Below are 19,406 nucleotides of genomic sequence, written 5' to 3' on the forward strand. Positions count from 1 at the left end.
CCCGTTAAAACCCGCTGAAATTGTCAATTTTTGCGCTGTAACTAATTATGGAAATCGGGATAAGCGTGTGAGACATTTAGCCTACTTCAGAATTCCAAAAGTGAGGAGAAATGACGGTAGATAGAAGCGAGAGCTGAAGGGACAACAACAGCCAAAGTGCTTAGCGAACCCCCACACCCACACCCCCATCCACATTAACGGGACGGAGGTGGAACGTGTTTCCAGCTTCAGGGTCCTGGGGGGTCAACATCTCCGATCACCTCTCTTGGACCCACAATACCTCAACTCTGGTCAAGAAGGCTCACCATCGTCTCTTCTTCCTGAGGAGACTGAAGAAGTTCCATCTGTCTCCTCAGATTCTGGTGAACTTCTACCGCTGCACCATCGAGAGCATCCTTACCAACTGTATCACAGTATGGTATGGCAACTACTCTGTCTCCCACCGGAAAGCACTGCAGAGGGTGGTGAAAATTGCCCAACGCATCACCGGTTCCTCACTCCCTTCCATTGGGTCTGTCCAAAGCAAGCGTTGTCTGCGAAGGGCACTCAGCCTCGCCAAGGACTGCTCTCACCCCAACCACAGACTGTTTACCCTCCTACCATCCGGGAGGCGCTACAGGTCTCTCCGTTGCTGGACCAGCAGGTCCAGCAACAGCTTCTTCCCTGCGGCTGTTACACTGCTCAACACTGTACCTCGGTGATTGCTAATCACCCCTCCCCCCCCCACGACACTCCTCCCACCAGGAAAAAAATACTATGACTGTATGCACGTAAATAGATTTATTTATTGCTCATATTTATGTCGCTCTTCTAGGGAGATGCTAACTGCATTTCGTTGTCTCTGTACTGTACACTGCACAATGACAATAAAGTTGAATCTGAATCTGAGTCGGATCTGAACATTGGCCGTTTGCTCACTGCATTTCATCAACTAAGGCATTATTTGTGTTTTTTCTTGATTCCTTCGGCATGTAAAAAGTTTCAGAAGTGATAAATCTGGCTGTAAATGTTTTAAATCGCCCATGGTTCTCAAGTGGGTTTTTACATACAAAATGAAAACGCATCAGAAGAAAAATTTACAGCCAGATTTATCACTTCTGAGACTTTTTAGATGCCAAAGGAATCAAGAGAAAACACAAATAATGCCATACTGTTAATGAAATGCAGTGAGCAAACGCGATAATTCCCAATGTTTTCAATTCTGATATCTGCACGGCCAATGTTCACCAAGCACTTTAGCTGTTGTTGTCCCTTCAGCTCTCGCTTCTCTTTACCTTCATTTCGCTTCACGTTTGGAATTCTGAAGTTGGGTACGTGTCTCTCATACTTACCCCGACTTCCACAATTTTTTTGAGCGCAAAATTTCAACATTTTGGCGGTTTTTAACAGGTAGGAAAGTACGCGTTTCTTGCATTAATAACATATACCGGAAGTTACGGATGTCCTCCAGATGGATTGAGCGGCTCCGTGCGTCAAGCCCTATGACCCAGTGGTCTTACTTGCAACCTCCCTGTTGTCACATGTATCAAGGGACAGTGAGATTCTTTGTTTTTCCATGTAATCCGGTAAAATACAGACCTCACCCAGGCAGTACAGAGAGAGTCGCCACGTTTCTGGCGCCGACAAAGTTGCGATAAATTCAGTGAATTCAACGTTATTTTCCTCTCTTGGATTATTTTTTCCAAATTCATTTCCAGCTCCCATTTACACATCCTCAGTAAGACCTATACTGTCCTCGTCCGATCAACATCAACACCAATTAATTCAGCGCACTCGTAATTCATCAAAGTTTGAGACATGCCAAACTTCCTCGATCTTCTGAGGAAGTAGAGGCGTTTAGATGTAGAGGAGGCCACATCGACAGAACCGAGTGCCATAGACGAGGAAGGAGGAGATGCAAGTGAATCTCTGCCTCCCATGAAAGGGCTGTTTGTGTTCCTGAATGGTGGTGAGGGTCGAGGTGTAGGGACAGAGTGGCGCCTCCCCTGGTGGGTTGTAGGGGAAAGCGCCTGGGGATGGGATGATGGGGTGAAAGATGAAGACCAGGGATCTCTACGCTTATTCTCTTTGGAGGGGAGGGAGGTGAGATCTGATGTGCGGATAGTGGTGGAGATACAAGTGAGGGCACCATCAATTGCAGTAGAGTTGAAGCCCTGTTTCCTGAAGAAAGAGGACGCCTCCGATGTCTTGGAGTAGAAGACCTCTCGCTGTTCCCCCTCTGTGATCCCGAACCAGTCTGAAGAAAGGTCTCAACCTGAAACGTCACCCATTCCTTCTCTCCAGAGATGCTACCTGTCCCACTGAGTTACTCCAGCTTTTTGTGTCCATCCCCGGTTTAAACCAGTATCTGCATTTCCTTCCTACACACCTCATCTAGAGCACTGATGCGGCGGAGACGGAGGAACTGAGAGAAGGGGATGGCATGCTCACAGGAGGCTGGGCTGGAGGAGGCACAGACTGGGTAGCTGTTGGAGTCAGTGCGTTTGTGCTCAATGTCCCGATGTCCAAGGAAAAATAGAGCCCACAATGATCCATTGTTGACTGTGGAAGAGATGATAATTATGGGACACGAATAGTAAAACTAGCGGGACGCCTATGGTGGGCAGGGGGAGAAGGAGGGAGAGGGAATGAAAGGGTTACTTGAATTTAGAGAAATCAATATGAATACCGCTGGGTTGCAAGCTGCCCAAGCGAAATATGAGGTGCTGTTCCTCAAATTTGCATGTGGCCTCACTCTGACAGTGGAGGAGTCCCAGGGCAGAAATGTCAGTATGGGAATGGGAATGGGAGTAAAAACGTTTGTAACCGTGAGCTTGCGTAGGCCAAGGCGGATGCCCCACGCCAATTATCTCCCACAGACCCCGGTGCTGCCTCCCACCATCACCGACCAGGAGCGGCTCTGGGAACTCGAACGTGACCGGCTACAGTTCACCCAAGGCAAGTTCACCGTGTGGTGGCTGCACCGTGGAGAGGGAGGGGGGTGGGTGGGAGAGGGAGGGGACTGGAGGGGGGGGGAGGGAGAAGGGGGGGGGGGGAGGGGCGGAGGGGAGACGAGACGGGAGGGGGGGGGGGGGTGAGGGGAGACGGTTGGTGAGTGGGAGTGGGGAGGGGATGGGGATGGGGAGAGAAGGGACGGGCAGAAAGCAGCCTCGAGATCTCACGGTCGAGTTTAGGGTGATCTCCCCCTTCTCATTGTACCCCTCCTTACTTCCCCCCACCCACTTCTCCCCCCCCCCCCCCCCCCCTCTCTCCCCCCACAGGTGTGCTGTACAACCAGTTCCTGTCGCAGGTGGACTTTGAGTTGCTGCGTGACTATGCGTGGGACCTGGGGGTGCTGGTGTGGGAGAATCCCCCCAAGCGGCTGATGGTGGTCACCCCCACCTGCCACCCCGACGTCAAACGCTTCTGGAAACGGCAGAAACACAACTGACCACCCGGGGAATCTCCCCACATTCACGCCCCTCCCCTCTCCCCCATTCCTGCCCCCCACCCCCACCCCCAAAGCCCAGACTAGAATAACCCTCCCAGCTTTGTCTCCCCCTCCCGCACATTCAGTCTGAAGAAGGGTCTCAACCCAAACCGTCAGCTGTTCCTTTCTCTTCAGAGACGCTCACAAGTTATAGTAGTAGAATTAGGACATTCGGCCCATCGAGTCCACTCCACCATTCAATCATGGCTGATCTCTGCCTCCTAGTCCCATTTTCCTGCCTTCTCCCCATAACCCTTGACACGCGTTCAGGTTGCCTGACCCGCTGAGTTACTCCGGCACTCTGTGTCCTCTCCATGTTCCCCAGAGATGCTGCCTGACCCGCTGAGTTACTCCGGCACTCTGTGTCCTCTCCATGTTCCCCAGAGATGCTGCCTGACCCGCTGAGTTACTCCGGCACTTTGTCTCCATCTCCCACCCATATTCCACAAAGATAGACACAAAAAGCTGGAGTAATCAGCGGGACGGGCAGCATCTCTGGAGAGAAGGAATGGGTGACGTTTCGGGTCGAGACCATTCTTCAGACCTGCCTCTCCAGCTGAGTTACTCCGGCACTCTTTGCCCTGTCCATGTTCCCCAGAGATGCTGCCTGGATCCTCCCCTACCCCACACCCAGGTCACGGGGAGGATTGTTGGGGGGGGGGGGGGGGGGGGTCCACTGGGTCCAGTTCCCAGCACCCCCTCCCCAAGTTGGGCTGGGCAGCGGGAACCGTCCCACCCTCCCGACCACCCGTGATCCTGGGACCGGCGAAGATTCACCACCGACAGACGCGGCCGCTGTTTCTGTGTGTTTTTGCATTTTCTTAATAAAAGGTGGATGAAGAGAAGTCTGTCTCAGTGCACGTTGCCAACGCCAGCCCAGAGAACAGAGAACACGTTGTAAAATAAAACTTCATTCACAGAAGTATTCACGTGTGCACACCAGCGCCCAGCGTTCAACACATTCATATTATGCAGAAAGGAACCGCAGATGCTGGTTTAAACCGCAGATACACACACACACAAAATGCTGGAGTAACTCAGTGGGACAGGCAGTATCGTTTAGTTTAGACATACAGCACGGAAACAGGCCCTTCGGCCCATCGGATCCACACCGACCAGCGATCCCCGCACACTAACACCATCCTACACCCACTAGGGACAATTTGTACATTCACCTACAAACCTGCACGACTGTGGAGTGTGGGGGGAAACAGAAGATCTCGGAGAAAACCCACGCAGGTCAGAGGGAGAACGTGCAAACTCCGTACAGACAGCGCCCGTAGTCGGGATCGAACCCGGGTCTCCGGCGCTGCATTCACTGTAAGGCAGCAACTCTACCGCTGCGCCACCGTGACCGATTTGTGAAATTCTCTGCCTCAGGCCGATTCACTGGATGCGTTCAAAAGGGAGTTAGATGGAGCCCTTAGTGCTGGTGGAATCAAGGGATATGGGGAGAAGGCAGGAACGGGGAACTGATTGTGGATGATCAGCCATGATCACATTGAATGGCGGTCCTGGCTCGAAGGGCCGAATGGCCTCCACCTGCACTTATTGTCTATTTAGCGATGTATCCCATCTTGTCCCCCTCCCCTAAACCTCTCCTCTTCTCCCTCCCCTCCTTTCTCACCTCTCTTGCCCCCCCCCCCTCATGCCCTCTCCGCTTCCCCCCCCTCCTCCCTTCCCACCCCTCAGCCACTCCCCCCCCCCCTCACCAGGGAAAGGTTTCGAGGGATAGACACAAAGTGCTGGAGTAACTCAGCGGGTCAGGCAGCATCTCTGGAGAGAAGGAGTGGGTGACGTTTCGGGTGGAGATCCTTCTTCGGACTGAGAGTCGGGGGGAGAGTGAAACGAGAGATATAGACGGTGATGTAGAGAGATATAGAACAATGAATGAAGGATACGCACAAATAGTTTGCATGATACGGTGTTGTGCAATGTGTTGGGAAAATTGAGTAACGGACGAGGTGACGCCAGGTGGCAGCCTGTTTCAACTTCCTCATTCGGGAGGAAGTGGATGTACTTGTGGATACAAAGTGCTGGAGTAACTCAACGCTTTGGGTATCATTCTTGGGGGAAACCAGCTGAGTTACTCACTTTGCACTTTGCGAAATTGCTCGCAATTTGTTTAATTTGACGACACAGAGTGGAAACGAGCCCCTCGGTCCACCAAGTCTACGTCGACCAACAATCTCCGCACAATAACACCATCCTACACGCACTTCGCGTAACTCAATTCAATGTCCCTCATATATACCAATTTCTAAAACACCTCTATCCATCTATCCGCTATAAATATTATGTCGGATCTTATTTGTAAATACATTTTAGTTGATATCTAATTCAAAAGTAAGATCTTGACCACTGCCGATGTTATTCCGCACTTCTATCTCCACCTATCCCCAAACTCGCTTTTACGCCGCTGTTGAATTCCGCACCAACACCGCTTGTGTCACGTTGTTACTCGGGGGGAGTTTAGGACCAGGGGGAGCCCGGAGCTCAGGACCCGCCGCCCACCCGCGGCGGCTGCTGAACCTGCGGGAAGGGAGATTGTTTCAATCTTTATATTTTCACTAAAGTAATTTCTGTTCCGTTGCCGGACGCGGTTAACGTGTTAAAATGAACGGATCGACAGACAGACAGCTCTGATTTCAGTCGCTGTTTATTTCACTCTTCCCACATTTACATTTTTTTTACACACCCGGAGCGGAACCGGAGCAGATTCTCAGCCAGTTTCCATCCCAAGTCCCGAAGAAAGGATAAAGTTTCTCCGTGAATTTATTCCCAGTGAAGGTGTGGAGATGGGACTTGGTGTCCGCGTCGTAAAATGAAACTGTCCCGGACTCGTAACTGAGATAAACTCCCACCCTCCCGGGGATGGGACGGGCGGGGAGAGGGGATGGAGGGGAGGTGAATGCATCAAACGCGTCACCCCACCGCCTGATGCTCCAGACTCCAGTCTCCGGGGTCTGTGTGACCGGTCCCTTCCTCTCCACAGACTCTGCGGCGACTCCCAGACTCCAGCACTGATTCCCCGCCACCTCCACCTCCCAGTAATGTCTCCCCGATGTGAATCCCTCTGATCCCAGCACACACGGACTGCCTGTAAACCTCTTCCCGGTGTCAGGGAGACTCCTCCCGGTCCCGGTCCATCTCACCCTCTTCCGATCCTCAGACACCTCGAGCCGCGCATGCGCTGTTTCCACATCCAGGGTGACGGAGACTGGGGGGAGAAGCAGAGAATCAGAGAGTCCCCGGGGGTCGGGGGGAGGCTCGGGCACAGGCGGGCGGACAACTGAAACCTTGCCCGGGGTTTCACCCCAACCACATCCGGTGGACAACAGACATCTTTCCCGGAGTGTTTATCCAGGGATGGAGAGGGGAATTTCGTGAGGTGGGGGAGGGTGGATAGGGAGGACGAGTGCGGAGAGTGAGGAGGATTGCGAGATTGCAGTGGGGATGGAGAAATGAAGTGGGCTATTCAGATATGGAGGCAGATCGGAGCAAGAGGATATTGAGGTGAGTGGTAGTTTGAGGTTAGAAACATAGAAAATAGGTGCAGGAGTAGGCCATTCGGCCATTCCAGCCTGCACCGCCATTCAATATGATCATGGATGATCATCCAACTCAGTATCCCATCCCTGCCTTCTCTCCATACCCCCTGATCCCTTTAGCCACAAGGGCCACATCTAACTCCCTCTTAAATATAGCCAATGAACTGGCCTCAACTACCTTCTGTGGCAGAGAATTCCAGAGATTCACCACTCTCTGTGTGAAAAAAGTTTTCCTCATCTCGGTCCTAAAAGATTTCCCCCTTATCCTTAAACTGTGACCCCTTGTTCTGGACTTCCCCAACATCGGGAACAATCTTCCTGCATCTAGCCTGTCCAACCCCTTAAGAATTTTGTAAGTTTCTATAAGATCCCCCCTCAATCTTCTAAATTCTAGCGTGTACAAGCCGAGTCTATCCAGTCTTTCTTCATATGAAAGTCCTGACATCCCAGGAATTATGTTGTTAAAGAGGAGGTAGAGGTGTGGGGTGGAGTCACCATGATCATAATGAATGGGGGGCGACATGAGGGGCCAGATGACCTGCCCCTGTTTCTTTGAGTGGAGGGTTAGGGGGAGGGAGGGGTGGCTTGGACCATGGAAGGAAGCAGAGGTTGAATGATCGGGTGTTGGACAGAATGGGTGAAGACTTGTGGTTGTAGGGTCGCTGAAAGAGAGGGGATTCACGGGTGGATTTGATGGACGTGTACAGCTAAGAACACACTGTAATGTATATAATGTATATGGTGTTACCTGTCTCCAAGTAAAAGGGGGAGCAGTGTAATATATCTAATGTCATTAGCATATGTTATGTCTTGTGCGAGGGGACGCATGCGCTGGAGGAGACTCGTGGTGGCGTCCTGGAATAAAGAAGCTTGCTAGTTTACTCCTGTATCTGAGAGTTCTTTTGAGTCAGTTCCAAGTACCCAAAATACACTACACACACTGATCTCATTGTGAACCAATATATGAACTGCACTGAGGGACTTGACAATGTTGCGCATGTAAGGCTGGTCCAGAAAGTGAAGGCAGGTGGGATCCAAGGCGAGCTGGTGAAATGGATCCACAATTGGCTTGGTGGTTGGAGGTAGAAGGTAGCGGTAGAAGGATGAGTTTTCTGCTTGGAGGTCTGTGACTGGTGGAGTGCAGCAGAGATCGGTGTTGCAGCAGGGATATCAAATCAAGAGTGACGGTTTATCTTGAGAGCAAGGAATTTTAAAGTGGATCTGAGTAGTGAGTTTTCTTTACACTGAGAGTGGGTGGTATCTGGAACATGCTACAGAGGAGGCGCTGGTGAGATCTAATCATTATATTTGAGGCACATATCTAGGTGAGGTGCAGAAGAATACCAATGTATTGTGGGCAAATCGATTAGTAAAGCTGGGAAATAGGTGGACATGGACATGATGGGCCAAAGGGCCTGATTCTGTAATGTACAACCATGGCTCTCAGCTCCAAGAGCACTGAATAACTGAGTCACTACAGCCACCTGTGCAGGGAATTCCAAAGGTTCCCCAGTCTCTGCATGCAGTAATGTCTCCTTAACTCTGTCCTACATGGTGCAGCCCACATTCTGAGAGGGTGCCCGTTCTCCAGACCCCTCAGACAGGGGAAACATCCTCCCTGCATCCAGCCCACTGAGCCGTCAGAACTTTGTGTTTCACTGAGATCTCCTCCTATACACCCGAACACTCGAGTACACAGGCCTAGTTTACTCAATCTCACCCCGCACAGCAAACTCATTGTCCCAGGAACAAGTATTTTTAATCTTTGCTGCGTTTCCTCTGTGTCAAGTCTGTCTATTTATCGGTCCACAGGAGCATACGAACACATGAAAACAGGAGCAGGATTAGGATCCGCTCCTCAGGTTTGCCCCTCCATTCAATGTGATCATGGCTGATCTACGCTGCCACCAATTCCTCTTCTGAGTGATTTTCCCCATAATCTTAATTTTTAGATCTATCAATTAATTATTTGTAGCCAAGTTGCACATATCCAATAACTCAGCCTTTCACCACCACCTTGGACACAACATTCCAGATATTCACTGCCCTCTGAGAGATGCAACTTCCACACACGGCATGAGAGGTCGCTCTGGAAGGTTGGATTTCACGGAATCCGGGGTGAACTAGCCGATGGAATACAACATTTACCTGAAGGTCGCAGAGGATGTTGTTAGAGGGTTGTTTTTCAGACTGGAGACAGAGTCCACTGTTGTTCCTTATTTATATACATGATTGGGTGTGTATGTAGGTTGCACGGTTAGTCAGTTTGCAGATGGAACTAAAATTGGTGACATTGTGGAGAGTGAAGAAGGTTATCTGAGAGTAAATAGGATCCCTGTGAACTGGGCCAATGGGCTCAGGAACGGCAGGTGGGATTTATTCATGTGAAGGTGAGGTGATGCACTTTGCTGAGACAAACCAGGACAGGACATACACAGTAAACGGGGAATTTTATAGAACTGAGAGATCTCGGGCTGCAGGTACATAGTGCCATGGAAGATGCAGCAGTGACAGGCAGGGTGGTGAAGATTGTGTTTGTCACTCATGCTTTCATAGGTCAGGATATTAAATACAGCGTTTGACACAATAAGGTTGTTAGCAAATTAGAGAGGGTGCAAAAGGATTTACGATAATTTCATCAGGTCTGAAGGGCTGGATTATTAGGAGACGTTGAGACAGGCAGGGACATTTGTCTTTGGAGCCCGTCCGGGTGTTTTTATAGTGTGTATAAGATCTATATAAGTTGCACAGATAGGGTGAATAGCCACAGTATTTCACCCAAAGCAGTAGAGTATGAACGTCTGACTCTGTGATGCTTCCCAGCTGATGGGTTTAGTGGTATCTCCAATTTCCCTTCAGTCCAAAAGGCCATTAATGTTTGCATCTAGGTATTGCTAAAAGATATCAGAAACAAGAATAATGGAAAAGGTACAAGCTTTACCTTGCTTGAAGTCATCAGATGTTTCTTTGAATGCCGTGTTGAACGAAACAGGGCAATGAAACTTTTCAATCGGCAAGGCTTCATCTACCACCGACAGTGGTTTGGCTTCATCACGAATCCTGGAAATATTGAACAGCTGGTTATAAACTGAGCATTAGAAATGTTTTAAGCTGTTCCACAAAACACTTACACTGTTTCCGTCAAGACAATGCCCTACCTTCGCTTGCGACCTGCTTCCTCCTGAAAGAAATAAAACACAAATCTCAATTGACTGAGATGAACCGTCCTCCTCTTTGCCTCATTCCCGTCAATTACAATTCCCCAAATTTCTTTTAAATGTATCCTCCTCTGGTTTAAAAATATGTCTAACATGTAAAACGTCTCAGAGTCTCTTGGTTGGAGACTCCCAGATATTCACTGCCGTCTGTCAATTCGTGGTCCTTGGGATCAGATATAGGATCACCTGTCGTTGTTCTAAACTCCACATAATACAAACACCTCTCTACATTCCGGCCAGACAGTCATAAGATCCCATAGATTCAGCGGGAGGCCAATTAGTTTCTGAACAACAACAGCTGGAACAGAGGGAACATTTACTCAGTTCCGAATTACTGGTAAATGCAGCATTTATTTCTGGAATTTCACCCACCATTTTGTGACTGTGCACTTTCACTTCACCAAACTGTAGTGTAACCCCTCACCTTCAGAAACACCACACTGTTATTTTGATCCATCTGTTGCTGCAACTTTAAGAGTTCCTCTTGAATGGAATTTAAATTCTCTTGAATCTTTCCAAGATTTTTCTCCATTGTATTCAGAATCTTCTTCTCTTCCTCCCGGATATCTGCCAGTGTGCGCTGCTCTTTCTCAGTGAGAATCTGGTGCAGTTCAGCATACTGGGATGTGATCTTGGACTGAAGGTCGTGTGACTGTTCCTGTGAAATAAAAGGTGAACAACAATATATAATATAACCATATAACCATATAACAATTACAGCATGGAAACAGGCCATCTCGACCCTTCTAGTCCGTGCCGAACACGTATTCTCCCCTAGTCCCATATACCTGCGCTCAGACCATAACCCTCCATTCCTTTCCCGTCCATATAACTATCCAATTTATTTTTAAATGATAAAAACGAACCTGCCTCCACCACCTTCACTGGAAGCTCATTCCACACAGCCACCACTCTCTGAGTAAAGAAGTTCCCCCTCATGTTACCCCTAAACTTCTGTCCCTTAATTCTCAAGTCATGTCCCCTTGTTTGAATCTTCCCTACTCTCAGTGGGAAAAGCTTATCCACATCAACTCTGTCTATCCCTCTCATCATTTTAAAGACCTCTATCAAGTCCCCCCTTAACCTTCTGCGCTCCAAAGAATAAAGCCCTAACTTGTTCAACCTTTCTCTGTAACTTAGTTGCTGAAACCCAGGCAACATTCTAGTAAATCTCCTCTGTACTCTCTCTATTTTGTTGACATCCTTCCTATAATTAGGCGACCAAAATTGTACCCCATACTCCAGAATTGGCCTCACCAATGCCTTGTACAATTTTAACATTACATCCCAACTTCTATACTCAATGCTCTGATTTATAAAGGCCAGCACACCAAAAGCTTTCTTTACCACCCTATCTACATGAGATTCCACTTTCAGGGAACTGTGCACAGTTATTCCCAGATCCCTCTGTTCACCTGCATTCTTCAATTCCCTACCATTTACCATGTACGTCCTATTTTGATTTGTCCTGCCAAGATGTAGCACCTCACACTTATCAGCATTAAACTCCATCTGCCATCTTTCAGTCCACTCTTCCAACTGGCATAAATCTCTCTGTAGACTTTGAAAATCTACTTCATTATCCACAACCCCACCTATCTTAGTATCACCTGCATACTTACTAATCCAATTTACCACACCATCATCCAGATCATTGATGTACATGACAAACAACAGTGGACCCAACACAGATCCCTGTGGCACCCCACTAGTCACTGGCCTACAACCTGACAAACAACCATCCACCATTACTCTCTGGCATCTCCCATTCAGCCACTGTTGAATCCATCTTGCTACTCCACCATTAATACCCAACCATTGAACCTTCTTAACCAACCTTCCATGAGGAACCTTGTCAAAGGCCTTACTGAAGTCCATATATACAACATCCACTGCTTTACCTTCATCAATTTCCCGAGTAACCTCTTCAAAAAATTCAAGAAGATTAGTCAAACATGACCTTCCAGGCACAAATCCATGTTGACTGTTCCTAATCAGACCCTGTTTATCCAGATGTTTATATATATTATCTCTAAGTATCCTTTCCATTAATTTGCCCACCACTGACGTCAAACTAACAGGTCTATAATTGCTAGGTTTACTCTTAGACCCCTTTTTAAACAATGGAACAATATACGCAGTACGCCAATCCTCCAGTACTATTCCCGTTTCTAATGACATTTGAAATATTTCTGTCATAGCCCCTGCTATTTCTACACTAACTTCCCTCAATGTCCTAGGGAATATCCTGTCCGGACCTGGAGACTTGTCCACTTTTAAATTTCTCAAAAGTGTCAGTACTTCCTCTTCTTTGAATCTCATAGTTTCCATAGCTACTCTACTTGTTTCCCTTACCTCACATAATTCAATATCCTTCTCCTTGGTGAATACCGAAGAAAAGAAATTGTTCAATATCTCCCCCATCTCTTTTGGCTCTGCAGATAGCTGTCCACTCTGACTCTCTAATGGACCAGTTTTATCCCTCGTTATCCTTTTGCTATTAATATGCCAAAGCAACCTCATATCTTCTTTTAGCTTTTCTAATTTCTTTCTTAAGATTCTTTTTACATTCTTTATACTCCTCAAGCACCTCATTTACTTCATGCTGCCTATAATTATTGTAGATCTCACTCTTTTTCTGAACCGTGTCCAATTTCCCTTGAAAACCATGGCTCTTTCCAATTTTTACTATTTCCTTTCAACCGAACAGGGACATAAATATTCTGTACTCTTAAAATTTCACCTTTAAATGTACTCCATTTCTCTTCCACATCTTTCCCATAAAACAAAATGTCCCAATTTACTCCTTTTAAATCCTGTCGCATCTCCTCAAAGTTAGCCTTTCTCCAATCAAAAATCTCAACCCTAGGTCCGGTTCTGACCCTCTCCATAATTATATTGAAACTAATGGTATTGTGATCACTGGTCCCGAACTGTTCCCCAACGCATACCTCTGCCACCTGACCCGTCTCATTTCCTAACAGGAGGTCCAGCACCGCCCCTTCTCTAGTAGGTACTTCTATGTATTGCTGCAAAAAACTATCCTGCACACATTTTACAAACTCCAACCCATCCAGTCCATTTACATAATGTCACTGATTGTGTTTCCTCACGACTTTAACGGTTACATTTGGCCTGTGCATTTTTTATTTACTTTGGCAATTCAATAGTTTGTCCAAGGTAGACAAAAATGCTGGTGGAACTCAGCGGGTGAGGCAGCATCTATTAAAAGAATGAATAGGCGACGTTTCGTGTCGAGACCCTTCTTCAGACTTCCAATGCATTTAGACAGTTTGTCTAAAAGCTTCTGAAATATCGTGAGGGTAATCAGATTCAGATTCAGATTCAATTTTAATTGTCATTGTCAGTGTACAGTACAGAGACAACGAAATGCATTTAGCATCTCCCTGGAAGAGCGACATAGCAAATGATTTAAATAAATAATAATAAGTGATAATAAGTGTCCGGGGGGTGGGGGGGTAATTGGCAGTCACCGAGGTACGTTGTTGAGTAGAGTGACAGCCGCCGGGAAGAAGCTGTTCCTGGACCTGCTGGTTCGGCAACGGAGAGACCTGTAGCGCCTCCCGGATGGTAGGAGGGTAAACAGTCCATGGTTGGGGTGAGAGCAGTCCTTGGCTATGCTGAGCGCCCTCCGCAGATAACGCTTGCTTTGGACAGACTCAATGGAGGGGAGCGAGGAACCGGTGATGCGTTGGGCAATTTTCACCACCCTCTGCAATGCCTTCCGGTCGGAGACAGAGCAGTTGCCATACCATACTGTGATGCAGTTGGTAAGGATGCTCTCGATGGTGCAGCGGTAGAAGTTCACCAGGATCTGAGGAGACAGATGGACCTTCTTCAGTCTCCTCAGGAAGAAGAGACGCTGGTGAGCCTTCTTGATCAGAGTTGAGGTATTGTGGGTCCAAGAGAGGTCATCGGAGATGTTGACTCCCAGGAACCTGAAGCTAGAAACACGTTCCACCTCCGTCCCGTTAATGTGGATGGGGGTGTGCGTGCTGCCCCTGGACTTCCTGAAGTCTACAATGAGCTCCTTGGTCTTCTTGGAGTTAAGGGCCAGGTTGTTGTCAGCGCACCATGCTGCTAAGTGCTGGACCTCCTCCCTGTAGGCCGACTCATCGTTGTTGCTGATGAGGCCAATCACCGTTGTATCATCTGCATACTTGATGATGGTGTTAGTACCATGTACAGGTGTGCAGTCATAGGTGAAGAGGGAGTAGAGGAGGGGGCTCAGCACACAGCCCTGTGGAACGCCGGTGTTCAGGGTGAGGGTTGAAGAGGTGTGCTTGTCTAACCTAACAGACTGGGGTCTGTTGGTTAGAAAGTCCAGTATCCAGTTGCAGAGGGAGGGGTCGATGCCCAGGTTACCGAGTTTGGTGATCAGTTTTGATGGTATAATGGTGTTGAATGCTGAGCTGTAATCGATGAACAGCATTCTTACGTAAGTGTCTCTGTTGTCGAGGTGGGAGAGGGCGGAGTGAAGTGCCGTTGAGATGGCATCCTCCGTACTCCTGTTCTTGCGGTAGGCAAACTGATAGGGATCCAGTGTGGGGGGTAGGCAGCTTTTGAGGTGTGCCAGGACCAGCCTCTCGAAGCACTTGGTGATGATGGGGGTAAGTGCAACTGGGCGGAAGTCGTTGAGGCTTGCCGCAGTGGAGTGTTTTGGCACTGGCACGATGGAGGTGGATTTAAGGCACGTGGGGACAACTGCTTGGGCAAGTGACAGGTTGAAGATGTCAGTCCAGACGTCTGTCAGCTGCGCAGCACAGGCCCTGAGCACGCGCCCGGGGATGCCGTCAGGGCCAGCAGCTTTACGTGCATTAGTCCTACTCAGTGCCACGAATACGTCGTAGGGGGTGAGTGTGAGGGGTTGGTGATCGGCAGGTAGCACAGCCTTGATGGCTGTCTCTAGATTGTCCCTGTCGAAGCGGCCATAGAAGTGGTTAAGCTCCTCAAGGAAGGAGGCGTCGCTGGATGTGGGGGTGGTGTTGGAGGGTCTGTAGTCCGTGATGGCCTGGATGCCTTGCCACATGCGTCGGGGGTCGGAGTTGTTGTTGAAGTGCTCCTCAATCCTGAGCTTATGGCAGTGCTTGGCCTTCTTGATGCCCCTCTTCAGGTTAGCCCTGGCTGAACTGTAGGCTCGAGCATCGCCTGACCTGAAAGCGGTGTCCCGTGCTTTCAGCAGTAGCCTGACCTCGCTGTTCATCCATGGCTTCTGATTCGGGAATATGGTCACCTGTTTGAGGGAGGTGACACTATTGATGGTGGAGTTTATAAAGTCCAGAACAGAGGATGTGTAGGAATCAATGTCCGTGTGGGAGTCAAGGGTGGCCTGGGCTGCAAACGCCTTCCAGTCAGTGTTTCCAAAACACTGCTGAAGTGTGAAGTCCGCTTCCTCTGACCAGACTTTAACTGTCCTCACAGTTGGTTTAACCCGTCTGATGAGTGGGGAGTACTTAGGGAGCAGGAACAATGAGACGTGATCAGACTGACCAAGGTGGGGGAGGGGGATGGCTTTGTAGGCTTCAGCCATGTTGGTGTAGACTTTGTCCAGTGTCTTGTCTACTCTAGTGGGGAAGGAGACATGTTGGTGGAATTTGGGGAGTACAGTCTTCAGGTTAGAGTGATTGAAGTCACCCGCAACAATGAAGGCTGCCTCGGGGTTGTGCGTCTGTTGATTGCTAATGGCAGTATGCAGCTCTTTCATTGCAAGCTTGGCATTAACATCAGGAGGGATATAGGCTGCAGTCACAACAGTGGAGGTGAACTCTCTGGGCAGATAGAACGGTCTGCATCTAACCAAGAGGAACTCAAGGTTAGCTGAGCAGTGACTCTCGATGATGGTGGAGTCCGTGCACCATGCTTTATTTACATAAATGCACAGACCCCCACCTCTGGTCTTGCCGGAGTCTGATGTCCTGTCCGCTCGGAGTAAATGACGCCCCGATAGCTGGATGGCGCTGTCAGGAACGTCAGTGTTGAGCCAACTAATGTTATAACCCATCAATCCTCTACCCCAATACAATTCCCTGCTGCCTGTTCCTTTTCACGTGCCCATTAATTCCTATTCATCCGTCCACCACCCACTTTCCCAGGGATTATAACAGTCACCGATTGACCATTGAACCAGCGTGTATTGGGGATGTGGAAGGAATCCGACGCGGTCACAGGGAGAAGGCGTGAACCACACGGGCAGCATCCGAGGTCAGGATCGAACCCGCTCACCAGAACTAGGAGACAGCAGCACTACTTGTGTCACTGCGCTGCCCTATTATTACACGCATCACAGGGATCAAATCTACACAAGATCAGGAAATCGAAACTTAAAAGCCTCACCAGAACTCCAGAAATCTTCTGTTTCTGTTGCTGCTCCATTCGCTGGATCTCTGATTCCTTTTTTGTAAGAGACTGGAAGGAATCTTTAACCTGAACCTGGGATTATGTTTGAAAATCAGAGAATACAAGTGTTGGATTATAAAAATGGAATTAAACAATGATGCGATCAAAATCGGTTTGCTTTTACCTTGTAGGTTTCAACAGCTTCTTTAACCGGCATGAAGCTGTGAGACTTGTGTTCCCGCCCAGCTGCACAAATCACACAGATCAGCTTATTGTCAGTTTCACAAAACAGCTTCAGTTCTTCCTGATGTTCCTCGCACTGAAGTTTACTTTCCTTCTCTGTCCGATTCAGGCTCAGTGTTCGAGCTCTCTCAGACAGTCTCGCCAAGGCCCGACTCACCCTGAGGGTGCGGTCTGTAAACTCCTCCCTACATTCCGGGCAGGAGTTTCTCCCCTCCCTGTCCCAACTCTGTGTGATACAGGAGCGGCAGAAGTAGTGCCCACACTCCAGTGACACCGGATCGGTGAAGAAATCCAGGCAGATGGGACAAACTGCCTCCTCCGTCCATCCCTCGACCTGCTCCTTCGAAGCCATTTTAACATTTGATTTTAACCATCCACTTCCTGGTTTAAAACGCATTCCCATTCGCTGAAACTGCTGACACTGCGCACGCAGCCGTCTCGGGGAATGAATGTAATTCGGCTGCAAGTGTTCAGTGTGAAGATGCAGAAACATGGAACTGCAGATGCTGCTTCACAACAAAAGACACAAAGTGCTGGATTAACTCAGCGGGTCAAGTAGCACCTCTGGAGAACATGGACAGGTGATGTTTCGGGTCTGGACCCTTCTTCAGACTGATTGTAGGGGCGGTGGGTGGGAGATGGAAGAACGATGGATGGAAGGGGGCAGGACAAAGCCTGACTGGTAATAGGTTGACACAGTTGAGGGGGAGAGGGGGGAGTTGGTCGGCAGACGGTTGGACAAAGTCCAGAGATGAAAGACCGAAAGTGTGTGACAAAATGATCGAGGACTTGCGAATTGTGTCCTGATCTACAAACACTCTTCTCCTCAGACGGCCAAAGGTTGTGCAGGTGCACTGAAGGCGCTGGTGAATTTCATTATCAATGTCTGCCTTCCTCTGGGAAGAGGAGCGCCGGCCACAGGACCCGAAGGTCACCATCGTTACGACCATTTTAAAGGAAGGAGACAAATCCACCCGCGGAAACTATGGAGGGTTCTTCTCCCGTTCTCGACCGCAGGGAGGGGTCAGTTACACATTAAACTGTCCTGAATATAGATGAAAGCGGAGAGTAGCGCTTGGGACAATATAAGGCAGGAAAAAGAGCTGGGAAAACTGCAGAGTAGATTCACGAGGATGGTGCCAGGATTTGAGGGCCAGAGCGAAAGGGAGAGGTTGGGCAGGGAAGGATTTATTACATTAATCTATTGAACATTGGAAAATGATCACCAATGCGTCCACTATTTCTAGAGCCACCTCCCTGAGGACCCTAGGATACAGACCATCAAGCCCAGGGGATTTATCATCCTTCAATCCCATTACTATTTCTCGCCTAATGAAAATGTATTTCAGTTCCTCTACCCCCTTAGATCCTCTGTCCTCCAGTACATCTGGGAGATTGTGTCTTCCTTAGTGAAGACAGATCCGAAGTACCTATTCAACTCTTCTGCCATTTCTTTGTTGCCCATAATAATTTCACCCATGTCTGCCTTCAAGGGACCCACATTTGACATTGCTACTCTTTTTCCCTTAACATATCTAAAGACGCTTTTACTGTCCTTCTTTATATTCCGGGCCAGCTTCCCCTCGTACTTCATCTTTTCAGCCCGTATTGCCCGTTTTGTTTCCTACTGATGTCCTATGAAAGTTTCCCAATCCTCTGGCTTCCGGCTACTCTTTGCTGTGTTATACGTCTTTTCTTTTAGTTTTATTCTATCCCTAACTTCTCTTGTCAGCCACGGTTGCTTCCTAATCCCCTTAGATTCTTTCTTCCTTTTTGGAATGAAATGATCCTGCGTCTTCCGGTTTATGTCCAGAAATTCCTGCCATTGCTGTTCGACCGTCATTCCTGCTAGGATCCCTTTCCAGTCTACCTTGGCCAGCTCCCCTCTCATGCCTTCATAGCCCCCCTTCTTATACTTCCTCTCCTTCTTCTCTTTATTTTTATATTGTCCTTGACTTCCCTTGTCAGTCCATTGCTCCCCTTCGAATGTCTCTTCCCCTTTGGAACATAGCTTTTAAGGCATATATTCGTGGACAAATTATTTCATACTCCGCGGGATTTAAAAAAACAACAAAAAATGAAATATGTACATTGGCTGATGAGATTAAAGAAATTGATTAAAAATATTCAATAGCTCCTAGTCTAGAGCTCTATAAGCATCGAGTTGAACTTCAACTGAGACATGAGTTGTTATTAGTATCACCGATTGAGAATCAGCTACTTAAAACCAAAAGTCAATTTTATATACATGGTGATAAATCTGGCAAATTACTGGCCAATCAGTCGAAAGCTGTGTCAGCCAAACGTCAGATTATTAAAGTGAGTAAACGGGATGGTACATTGACTGTAGACCATGATGAAATTAATAAATCCTTTCAGGAATTTCATACCTCCCTATACTGATCAGAATTTCCTACTGATTCCAATATAATGCATGAGTTATTAAAGAAACTGAACTTGCCAAATTTACCACATTATGAGTCTCTGTTGTTAGATGAACCCATCACGGAGGAAGAATTACAGAAAGCAATCCTTTCGATGAATTCTGGTAAAGCTCCCGGGCTGGAT

General features: G+C 48.2%; 1 long non-coding RNA gene across 1 annotated transcript; it reads right to left on the reverse strand.

Moving 5' to 3' along the window:
- Positions 1-10,815: 10,815 nt before the first annotated feature.
- Positions 10,816-16,821, reverse strand: LOC116989880. The gene is made up of 3 exons (XR_004416357.1): positions 16,780-16,821; positions 16,593-16,688; positions 10,816-10,896 (listed from the first exon to the last, which is right to left on the reverse strand). It is a non-coding gene; the product is annotated as an uncharacterized LOC116989880 (long non-coding RNA).
- Positions 16,822-19,406: the final 2,585 nt, after the last annotated feature.

This window comes from Amblyraja radiata, chromosome 30 (assembly GCF_010909765.2).
Source record: "Amblyraja radiata isolate CabotCenter1 chromosome 30, sAmbRad1.1.pri, whole genome shotgun sequence".
In the NCBI taxonomy this organism is placed as follows: domain Eukaryota; kingdom Metazoa; phylum Chordata; class Chondrichthyes; order Rajiformes; family Rajidae; genus Amblyraja; species Amblyraja radiata.